Source organism: Eleutherodactylus coqui, unplaced genomic scaffold (assembly GCF_035609145.1).
Source record: "Eleutherodactylus coqui strain aEleCoq1 unplaced genomic scaffold, aEleCoq1.hap1 HAP1_SCAFFOLD_269, whole genome shotgun sequence".
In the NCBI taxonomy this organism is placed as follows: Eukaryota; Metazoa; Chordata; class Amphibia; order Anura; family Eleutherodactylidae; genus Eleutherodactylus; species Eleutherodactylus coqui.
In genome coordinates this window covers 48,044-59,958 of record NW_027102352.1, presented here as the reverse complement: position 1 = coordinate 59,958, position 11,915 = coordinate 48,044, and positions in this window count along the sequence as shown.

Here is an 11,915-nt window from a genome sequence, read left to right as displayed (position 1 = left end):
ACAAACCATCCGCAAATTCGGCCTCCAATACTATCTCTATGCTGACAACATCCAGCTAGACACCTCTTCCCCTGACATCCCAGCACCATTCCTCTAAAACCTCACCGACTGTCTGCCTGCTGTCTGTAACACCAAGTCCTCCCTCTTTCTCAAAATTAACCTATCAAAAACTGACCTCCCCCCAACATTTCCATATCCGTATCTGGCACCACTATAACCCCCAGACAGCATGTCTACTGCCTTGGGGTCACAATGGACTGTGACCTCTCCTTTACCCCCACCCCCACCCCACATCCAATCTCTGGCTTGAACATGCCACCTGCACCTCAGAAATATTGCTAAAATCTGTCTGTTCCTCACCACGGACTCGCTAAAGACACTCATTGTCGCCCGCATGCACTCGACTCGACTACTGCAACTCGCTGTTCATTGTCCTTCCTCGCACCAGGCTCTCCCCTCTCTGATCCATATTAAACGCGGCGGCTAGGCTCATTTTTGTAATTTGTCATAATCTGTGCGCAATGGTATGTTTCACTCATCCATTGCTCCACTCCATCTGAATTTGACTGCTCCGCCTTCCTTCCACTGACTCTGCTGTGATACCTTTAAATTTGTCATAATCTGTGCGCAATGGTATGTCCCATTGCTTCATATAAATTGAATAGACTCTATTTGTACTATATGTATTTCCCTCTTCACCTCCCCCAAATAGTTTTCTCCCTGTCTCATCTTAGTGTTGCTGGACACAGTTTGTTTTTGTAAGAGGGCAATAAAGCCCCCCCCCCCCCCACATCTTGTTCATTAGCCATCTAAAGTTGGGTCAGGTCAGCTGGTTGACTAGTGAAATGTAACAAGCCACTCCCAGCTGAAGTCCTGGAGCCAGAACTTTAAGTCAGTTCTACCCTCCATGCCTCACCAAAGGCTGCCACACCTGATGTGTCCAGCAACAAGTGTTTGATGCTGTTGAATGATGCAGTTATACAGCGCAGTTCGACAGAGCAGGAGACCGGTAACATGCACAACTGTCCAAAGTCTGGAGGAAAATACTCTCCTCTTTGCACTCTTCGCTATCCTCTTTTCAAGCCTTTACACTTTCTTCCAACGCCCGGCCCCAACACACTCCATCCACATCAGCCCCTCCTCCTCTCCTCACCTATGTATGGCTCCCATGCACTGTTCAACTTCTTAAGACGCCTCCAACCCCCCAATACCGCAAAGAAACACCTCAGCCACCAACACAAATCCCCTAGCCATGTGCTCACCCTTGCTACTCTGCTACTCCTAGCTGCAGGGGACATCTCCCCCAACCCAGGCCCACCCCGTTCTGTTCTCTACCAAAATGCCCCCCCTCCCCCCCCTGCCCCATTCAAATGCGCCCTATGGAACTCCCAATCTGCATGTAACAAACTCCCAACTATCCATGACCTTTTCACCAGTAAACGCTTGAACTTGCTCGCCCTCACGGAAACCTGGATACAGCAGTCCGATTCTACCTCCCCCGCTGCATTGTCCTATGATGGCCTGCAGTTCTCCCACACCCCCAGATCGGATGACAGACGCGGTGGAGGAGTAGGCATCATCCTCTCCCCAAACTGTACCTTCCAGGTCATTCCCTCAGCTCCCTCGCTTACCTTCCACTCCTTCGAAGTCCACACCCTGCGACTCTTCCGCCCACTGCCTCTGCGTGTCGCAGTTATTTACCGCCCCCCAGGTCCTGCCCGCCTGTTCCTAGACCACTTTGCTGCCTGGCTCCCCCACTTCCTATCCTGTGAAATCCCAACCCTCATCCTTGGTGATTTCAACATTCCTACTAACAACTCTAGCTCCTCATCTGCCTCCCGGCTTTTAACACTTACCTCCTCCCTTGGCCTATCACTAATCTCTGACTCCCCCACTCATAGAGATGGTAACACTCGACTTAGTTTTCCTCCGTCTCTGCTCTGCTTCTCACTTTACTATCTCCCCCCTTCCACTCTCAGATCACAACCTTCTCTCTTTCTCCATCAGGCACCCTAGCATCTCTCCTGACCCTCCTATCTATCGCACCTCTAGGAACCTCCAGGCTATCCGCACTAAACAGTTTGCCGAAACTGTTCAGTCCTCCCTATCGCCTATCTCTCGCCTCCCCTGCCCTAACCTGGCAGCCGAATATTACCACACCACCCTCAGCCGTGCCTTGGATGAAGTGGCACCGCCTGTGACGCGAGCCGTCAAACGCAGACCACGGCAACCCTGGCTCACGTCCCAAACGCGCTTCATCCGGCGGTGCTCTAGGTGCGCCGAGCGGCTGTGGAGAAAGTCAAAGCTGCCGGCAGACTTCCTCCACTTCAAATTCATGCTTAAAACGTATAACCTAGCCCTTCACCATGCCAAACAAGTTTATTTCACCTCCCTTGTCTCCTCACTATCCCACAACCCTAAACAACTCTGAGACCTTTCACTCCCTCCTCAGCCCCAAGGAACAGGCCCCTGCGACAGACCTGACTGCCGGAGAACTAGCTGCCTATTTCAAAGAAAAGATCGACCACATTCGAAAAGAAATCTCTGAAAGCGGCATGGTTAGCCCTGATCCCAGTTTCATCAGCACTGCATCCAGCACCTACTCACTATCTACGCTAGAACCAACGACAGAGGAAGAAGTCTCCAGGCTCCTTTCCGCTGCCCGCCCCACCACCTGCGCTAGCGACCCTCTCACCTCTCACCTCCTCTGCTCCCTTTCCCCAGCTCTCATTACTCACCTTACCACAATCTGCAACCTCTCCCTAACCTCTGGCACTTTTCCCTCCTCATTCAAACACTCCATTATATCCCCTCTGCTTAAAAAAGCAACCCTTGACCCGACTAATGCTGCCAACTACCGACCCGTCTCAAACCTCCCCTTTATCTCCAAATTACTGGAACGCCTGGTCTACTCCCGCCTTACTCGCTTTCTCTCTGACAACTCGCTCCTCGACCCCCTCCAGTCTGGTTTCCGCTCTCTACACTCGACCGAAACTGCCCTTACAAAAGTAACAAATGACCTGATGACTGCAAAGTCGAGAGGTGATTACTCCCTACTAATCCTCCTTGACCTGTCTGCTGCATTTGACACTATCGACCATAATCTCCTTCTCACTATGCTCCACTCTATTGGTCTAAAGGATACTGCTCTCTCCTGGTTCTCCTCCCACCTCTCTGACCGCTCTTTCAGTGTTTCCTTTGCTGGTTCTATCTCTGCTCCACTTCCTCTCGCTGTCGGGGTACCCCAGGGCTCGGTCCTTGGTCCCCTTCTTTTCTCTAGCTATACTGCCCCAATTGGACAAACCATCCACAGATTTGGCCTCCAATACCATCTCTACGCTGACGACACCCAACTATACACCTCCTCTCGTGAGATCTCTGGACCATTCCTCCAAAATATCACCGACTGTCTGTCCGCTGTCTCTAACACTATGTCCTCCCTTTTTCTCAAACTAAACCTCTCTAAAACTGACCTCCTTGTCTTTCCACCTTCTAACCGACCTCCCCTCAACATCTCCATTCCAGTGTCTGGCACCATTATAACCCCCAGACAGCATGCCCGATGCCTTGGGGTCACACTGGACTCTGACCTCTCCTTTGCCCCCCATATCCAATCTCTGGCCCAAACATGCCACATGCACCTCAGAAATATTGCTAAAATACGTCCGTTCCTAACCACGGACACGCTAAAGACGCTAGTGGTTGCGCTCATCCACTCCCGGCTTGACTACTGCAACTCGCTACTCATTGGCCTCCCCCCACACTAGACTCGCTCCACTCCAATCCATACTAAATGCAGGAGCCAGACTCATTTTTCTATCCAGTCGTTATTCAGACGCCTCTGCATTATGCCAGTCGCTGCATTGGCTGCCCATCCACTGCAGAACTAAATTTAAACTCCTCTACCTCACTCACAAAGCTCTGCATGGCGCTGCGCCACCATACATCGCCTCCCTATTGTCAGTATACCACCCAGCGCGCTTACTCCGATCAGATAACACCCTCAGACTAAACACCCCTGTAATACGAACCTCTCATGCTCGCCTACAGGACTTCACTAGAGCAGCACCCATCCTCTGGAATGCACTACCCCAAGGCATCCGGACAATTCCCGATGCACGAAATTTCAGACGTGCCTTAAAAACGCACCTCTTCAGGGAAGCATACCAAATCCCCTGACCTAGTCCCTCGCCCCTCCCTATGGTGCTCCACCCTGTTTGCCTCCTGATAAATGATCTGTACATAAAATTTCCTACTGCCTGTTTCCCCACCCCCTGCACCTCCTGTACCACCCTCAACCCATTTGTGTCTAACCCAATGTATCTCACATTGTAATTGTTGCAATTATTGTATTGTTTTGCATTTATCCATGCCTGAAAGCGCTGCGGAATAAGTTGGCGCTATACAAATAAAGATTATTATTATTATTATTCTATCTAGCCGTTTCTCAGATGCCCCCGCACTATGCCATCCCTGTATTGGCTGCCCATCCACTGCAGAACTAAATTTAAATTTACCCTCACCCACAAAGCTCTCCATGGCGCCACACCACCGTACATCACTTCCCTCCTGTTTGTACACCACCCAGCCCGCACACTCCGATCCACTAACACACTCAGACTAAACACCGCTCTAATAAGAACCTCACATGCTCGCCTACAGGACTTCACCAGAGCAGAACCAATCCTCTGAAATGCTCTACCCCAAGGCATCCAGACATTCCCTGAGGCACCAAATTTCAGATGCACCTTAAAAACGCACCTCTTCAGGGAGGCATACTAAATCTCCTGAGCTAGTCCCCCTGCCCCCCCATGGCTCCCCACACCTTCTACCCTACCTAAGATCCATAAAAGTCTACAGAACCCCTCTGGGAGGCCCATCGTCTCAGGGTGTGGCTCTTTATTTAGTAGCGGTGCCCGTTTTTTGAACAGGACATTGAGAGTATTTGCAGAAGGGTCGCAATCTTTTATACGGGAGACCAGTGACTTCTTGTGTAAAATTAGAACTTTGGAAGCAAGGGAGAGATCATTTTCATAGGATGGTAGCTATCATATAATAGGAGGCTATTTCTATCAGTTGGCTTAGTATATAAATCTGACTTAAATTTAGCCCCATCTTTGGGCACCATAACACCCAAGAATTGCACTTCATCCTTAGAAAATGTCAGGGTGGAGCTTAGGGTAAATATTAGAGATGAGCAAGCACCCAAATGCTCGAGTCTGCGTTATTTGAGTCAAGTTTTTCCTAAAATTTTCAGAGCTCTACTCGAGTAACGAACCCCATTGACTACAATGGGAGACTCGAGGATTTTTGTATGTGGGACGCCGGGTGCCGAGCTTCCCCCCCCCCCCCCTCTCTCTCCCCTGCTTGCCAGACAAAAAAATTTGCCAATGAAGCGCCCTGCATCGAGGCAGGGAGGGGCCAAAACAGGCACGTCACAGTGGGGTGGAGCCAAAAACTGGGGCGGGGTCGAACACGGCTTGATGCTTGTTCGAGTAACGAGCACCATTGAGTACGCTGATACTCGAACGAGCATCAAGCTCGGCAGAGTAAGTTCGCTCAACTCTAGATATAACATCAGGGAAAGATACACTTGTGCTTCTTCTATGTTGTGTATTTGATTATGTGCCCATGCAGCCTTGGTTATGTAGGTGAAACCACAATGGACGTTAGAACACACATGGTAAAGCACAAGACTACGATACAAACAAAAATCTAAGAATTACCATTGTCTAAGCACTTTCTTGAATATAACCACTCTATCAGTCAACTTAAATTTAGAGTATTACCGAGAGGCGAAGAGCGTATCTTACAATTAAGAAGGAAGGAACTCAAGTGGATCTTTGAGCTTGATATGCTGACCCCCAGTGGTTTAAATCTTGAGTATCACTATATGCCCCATTTCTAATATGTTATGCATCTTTAAGGCTTGGCATTTCGTTTAGGAGGTTTGTGATGTGTTCTATATTGTATTCATGTTTTCTTCTCTTATTTTTTTGTCTCCTCTCTTATTTTAGGTTGTTGTCATGTTAATTAGATTGGATCCTGCCCATGCTGCCCTTTTTACAAGCACACAGTATACATCATCTCTACTTTAGTGCTCTTTCTCATGAGCGTATATCAGCCTGCCGTTTTTCCAGTCGGCTGATATACGCTGCGATCTGATGCATTGGATTTCAATGCATCAGATCACATGGCCGTATTCCTGCGACATAAAAACGCCCGGCATTTTTACGTCAAGCCCAAAAGATAGTCCTGGAATTATCTTTAGGGCCGGAATACATCAGCCACTGCATGGGCTCCTATTAGAGCCAATGACAACGGCCGGAAAAGGGAGGTGGGAGGGAGTTTAACAGTGTGACTGCTAAACTCCCTCTTCTCTCCTCCCTTCCGGCTGATTGCAAAGGGAGGGGGTCAAGATGGGGGTGGATCTAAGTACCGCCCCGTCCCACCCCCTCCCATTGCTGGCTGCGGACAAGGCCCAGGATGGGGGCGGAGCTAAGCTCCCACCCCCTCCCCGCCCATTGCAATCAGCTGACGGGGAGGAGAGAGGAGGTGAGTCGCGAGGGGAAGGTGAAGTCTCAACGGCATGGCAGCCTCGGCGTATATGTGTCGGGGCCCATGCTGTTTGAACGGGTGCACAAACGTTAGATTTGTGCGCCCGTTCACAAGTTTTTGGTCGTCACTTCCCCCCCCACAACAGTAATTTACGGACCATGAAACTTTCACTCCGCTATCAGTGCCTAGACAAAAAAAAGTTTGTTTCGTGTTGCAGAATTCCTTTTAAGTGTGAACCAATCACATCCATATCTGTGCCTTGTCATAAGTATGTATGTTATAAGTACGGTATGTATAAATATCCATGCCTCTTCAGATCCAATCCATAAGCCTGAAGAAGAACTCTGCGTTGGTTCGAAAGCTCGCTATTATTACATCATGTATTTTTGTTAGCCACTAAAAGGTATCAGATCTACAAGATTACGTGGTTTCTCTTGCTGGGAACAATCACATTTTGCTCTACTGGCTAACAAGGTACCAGATCTTTGTTTTTTTTAGAGGATACCACATTGATACATATGGAGGTCTTTCTATGGTTGCTATACCTAGTAACATCTCATATGGTAGGCCTGGAAAAATGTGAATGGGATGTTTCATTTATTAGCATCCCCTCTGTAGGAAAGCTGTGTATACTATTTTACAATTCAATGGTCACCACAATTGGTATCGCTCTATATGGTGAGTTGTAGACATCATTTTTCGGTTGGATGGCCAATTACGGCTGCCAGCACAATTGCTATATACTTTACACAGAGATACAAGACCTCTTTTGATATCACTGGAGCCTGCAACGCTCTTTGGTCTCTAGGGTAACACCCCAGACACTGCAAATGAATTGCGAGGCTGCATTGATCTAGCGTGTAGAGATGAGCGAATGTGCTCGTTTAGAGCCATTACTCGATCAAGCATCGCTTTTTTTCGAGTAACTGCCTAATCGGGCGAAAAGATTTGGGGGGCGCCGGGGGTAGGAAAGAGAGAGAGAGCTCCCCCGTTACCTCGCACATGCCGGCGTGTGCACCATGGAGATGGCGTATGGAGGGATCCTTTCCAATATATATGTATGTATATTTCTAGTACTGTATTAAGTGGTAATTGGTAAACTGATCACATCTATTTAAAAAGAGGGTACGTTATTTTAACATGATTGGTCTATTGCTGTCTGCTTTTTACCATTTATGGTTCACATAATTCACTAATTTCTGAGCTTGACAAAGACCCTGAGGATCGAAACATGGCTGTATACCCTTGGCAGGGAGGAATAAAGTTATTTCATTTATGCTGCCACGGACCTCTTTTTATGTAATTGTTATATTGTGTGTTCTCCCATCCTTAAAAGCGCTGCAAAATAAATTGGCGCTATACAAAGATTATTATTAATACGGCACTTATGCAGCTCCAATATGATTACTTTAGGATATTTGTGGTAGTATTAGCATTGCAATTAGTTAGTTAGAGTTAATATTTCATTGGATAGAGTGCATCTTCTTACATCATAGGGACTGATGTTTTTATTGGTTATGATGTAGTCGCCTTTATTAGGATATTTTTACTGTTTGGATGTAGCATTACTATCACATTTGGCTGGCTTTGGTATTTGTGCCGTTAGTCATCTTGACATCTGTGAGTACATTTTAAATGCATTCGTTATTAATAAAGATGGTTTTATATGTGGAGTAGTGAATGACTATTTCCTCTTTGAGCTGCAGTGGTTATGGCAGTTACTAGCAGTGGTGGTTTAAATGGAAGGGGGCACCATTCATTTGATCAATTTGGTACCTAGCCACATCAGATTATGAGCTTCATGATAATGAAGGGTTCAAAAGGAGAAAACACATGGTTCAGAACTACAAAACCAGAGAGGTAAAAAGAAGTCTTCTGCTCAGGGAACGGTTGGTGAATATGCCTTCTGACAGAGCATTCATTGCTGAGAAATGCACTCAGTCTTAAAGTTCAAAGCCAAATGAAACCCATTCTGGAGAAACCGATGGTCTGTTAAAACTTCTACATGGGCAATATCATTTTGGCTACACCAAATTTTAATCTTTTTCCACACTTGGTTATAAGCCCTCATTGTGGAGGCTCTTCGATAATAGGGTGTTGACCATGCCTTCAAACCAGACCCTTGCTTGACCCCGATTAACCGGTCACCAGCCAGGCTGTCAGATGTAGCTTCTCCAGGTTTAGGAAGCATATTTCCCCTTGGATCAAAAAGTCGTTTCACTGGAAGCCTTCAATAATGGCTCGGACACAAATCCAGGACTAACAGGAACCATCTCCTTCGCGGCCAGCACAGGACGACTGCACTTTCGCTTAATCTTTCCTCATCTTCTGGAGGACTCTGTGAATAATAATTCCCCTTTTATGTGAGCCGAATCTCATTTGAATGAGCAAGTGCTGTCACCGCTAGTTCGTGCAGAATGTTTAGACAGGCAGATCGTTGAGAATTGTTCAGTGCTTCACATTCCTACATGAAACAGTGAGCGGGGAGCGTTTAACTGCAACGAGAAGTCAACGAGCCGACAATTTTTATGTAGGCTGAAACTCAGCAACGAAACAAAAAGCAAACAAAAAGGGGAGAATGACTCATGTTTGGACTTAACGATTATCACGCATTGTGTGCGTTTGCATGACCATCGTTAAGTCTAAATGAGCTTTAAGAGGAATTGCTGGTGAGAACCACAGCAAAAGCTTCTCTCAGCTAATGAAAAGTCTATCTAGACAACCTTGCCTGGAGAGCGAGCAGAACGTTTCCAGTTGAGTGTCTTGGGCAGTGCCCATGACATCCCGGTCTGAATGTCTGAACTTGAACTGACTTATGTGGAAGCACGGTGTAAAACTGTCATGTCATTTTCTGTATGTGTGTTGCACAGTTGAAGCGACTGAAGAGTTAACCGTGATAAAATCATTGCCGGTCAGCTCTGTCTGCATGTGAATGTATCTGTTCTACTGTGTCATGTGGTACAAGTGAGGACATAAATGTGAGTGTCAGAGAGCAGGAAAGGGCTGTCTTGTTTAATCTGTGTTAGAGGAGGCCTTTCATCTGGCCTGCTGCAGAGTGCTAACACAGAGCCGCATGGAAGAACCAGCAGCTTCCATGTAGGTGAAGATGGAGGAAGAACATCCTGTAGCACATGGAGAGTGGATGTGAGGAGAGAGTCGCTTCCAGAAAGCGAGCACACCAAACCTCAGTTTTACTAAAAACAAGTACCAATGCACAACACAGGTGTTTTCCTGTGTGTCAGTCTGCCATTAGGATCACCGCACAGAGATACTTAAAGGGGTTGTCTCACGAAAGCAAGTGGGGTTAAGTACTTCTGTATGGCCATATTAATGCACTTTGTAATATACATCGTGCATTAATTATGAGCCATACAGAAGTTATTCACTTACCTGCTCCGTTGCTGGCGTCCCCGTCGCCATGGATCCGTCTAATTTCGCTTTCTTCTGGCGTTTTTAGACGCGCTTGCGCTGTGCGGTCTTCTTCCTGGTGAATGGGGCCGCTCGTGCCGGAGAGCTTGTCATCGTAGCTCCGCCCCGTCACGTGTGCCGATTCCAGCCAATCAGGAGGCTGGAATCAGCAATTGACCGCACAGAGCCCACGATGCACCATGGGAAAGGACCCGCGGTGCATCGTGGGTGAAGATCCTGGCGGCCATCTTGGTGAAGGAAGAAGTAGGAAGAAGGAAGACGTCGCAGAGCAGGGATTCGGGTAAGTAATATGCATTTTTTTTTTTTTTTTAACACATTCATTGGGGTTGTCTCGCGCCGAACGGGGGGCCTATGAAAAAAAAACCAAAACCCGTTTCGGCGCGAGACAACCCCTTTAATTGTGACACCCATGCGGATGCTGTGCGGGGTGCATTTAGGCTAAGCTTTCTTCCTGAGCAATTTGTCTGCGAGTGATTGTGGAGTGACCTTCCCCCCATTCCTCCTCTGAAGTGCTCCCAATTCCAGGACCAGTGACATATAGATAACGTGGACTACAGGGCTGTATTGTTTCTGTGTATCCTCCCTAGCTCTGAGCTCCTGCCTGTCATTGCTGCAAGTGAACTATACCTGTAATAACCTGTTTTACAAAGTTTTATTCAAGTAAAAGTTTTACCGGGCCTTAAACGTTTTGGCGCGGGACAAGCCCTTTAACAGTGTGTGGGAATGGTGGCGTCACGAGTGATATCTACTACAAGCCCCTCATCCGCCTTTTTGGAACTCCTAGCCGAAGGAGTGTCAAAGCGAGGCTCGCAATCTACACTGGCCTTGGTTACGAGTCATCCCTCCGGGACCAGAGCATGGTGAGTGCCAGCGTGACACGTCAGCATTTATCCCTCCCAGCTCTTCACGTTAACCAGGTGCCCATGATCACCCCTCTGGGTTGTTGCATCTGCATTATCGAATCATCTTTGGAAGATTACCATGGTCCATGTACTCTATGCGGTTGTCCTTCCCAACCCTGCTTCTTGTGCTGCCTGAGGACGACAGGGAATGCAAGGTTTTGAGACACAGTATTTGAACAGCTTTGTGCCAGAGTTCACAAGCAAACAGTAGCCCATTCAGTAATGTACATTTGGAAAGTTCTTCCTATCTGAAACTCTTGTTGTGCCTGCTATTTAAAGTCACCCCCTTAATAAGTATTTTCTGTAAGATGCCAAGTACTATCTCTTGTAAAACTTCAAAAGTGAAAAGCTGTGCAATTACGTCACGCATTTAGCAACCTTTTAGTCCACGTGTGGGATTTTTTTTTTTTTTGCCAAAACTATATGAACCTGCTTACTGTTGGATTGGTTCGTTTTTCATCGATCGAGTGTATTTTGGTACATGTCACACACATGTGAATGTTGTGGATCCACGCGTGGATTTAGCCCTATCAATGGGCAAAATCTGCAAGCAGAATTCAGACTAGCAAGAAAGTTTTCTTCTTTCCCGAGAAGCGCCATTTTGCATACTATGCCTAGGAAGCTTTGAAGGCCCCCCCACTAAGTGCTGCATGTCCAGAAAGAGCAATAGGCCAAAACCACGCGAAGGCCCTGTTCTCACTGGTGTAATTTTTTAAAGGATCTATGACATATTTGACATTAGTTTTTTGAGCCCATCAGACAGGTTTCTTTTTCCACTCAACGTTTCTGCCCACTAAAGCCAATGGAGAAGAAAATACACAGATGCCAGGGGGAAGCACATACAGCAGCTTGAAAATAAGCACAGCAAGTGGATTACGTAGATTTTTAAAAATCCCATCCCCAGCAGCCTGAATAACATGAATAGAGGGTTTAAGCACTCAACTCATGGCTCCTGTACATACTTCCCTTTGGAATAATATGCTGATGGCAATACCTTTTAAATAAACTACCTTCTTTTATTGTATC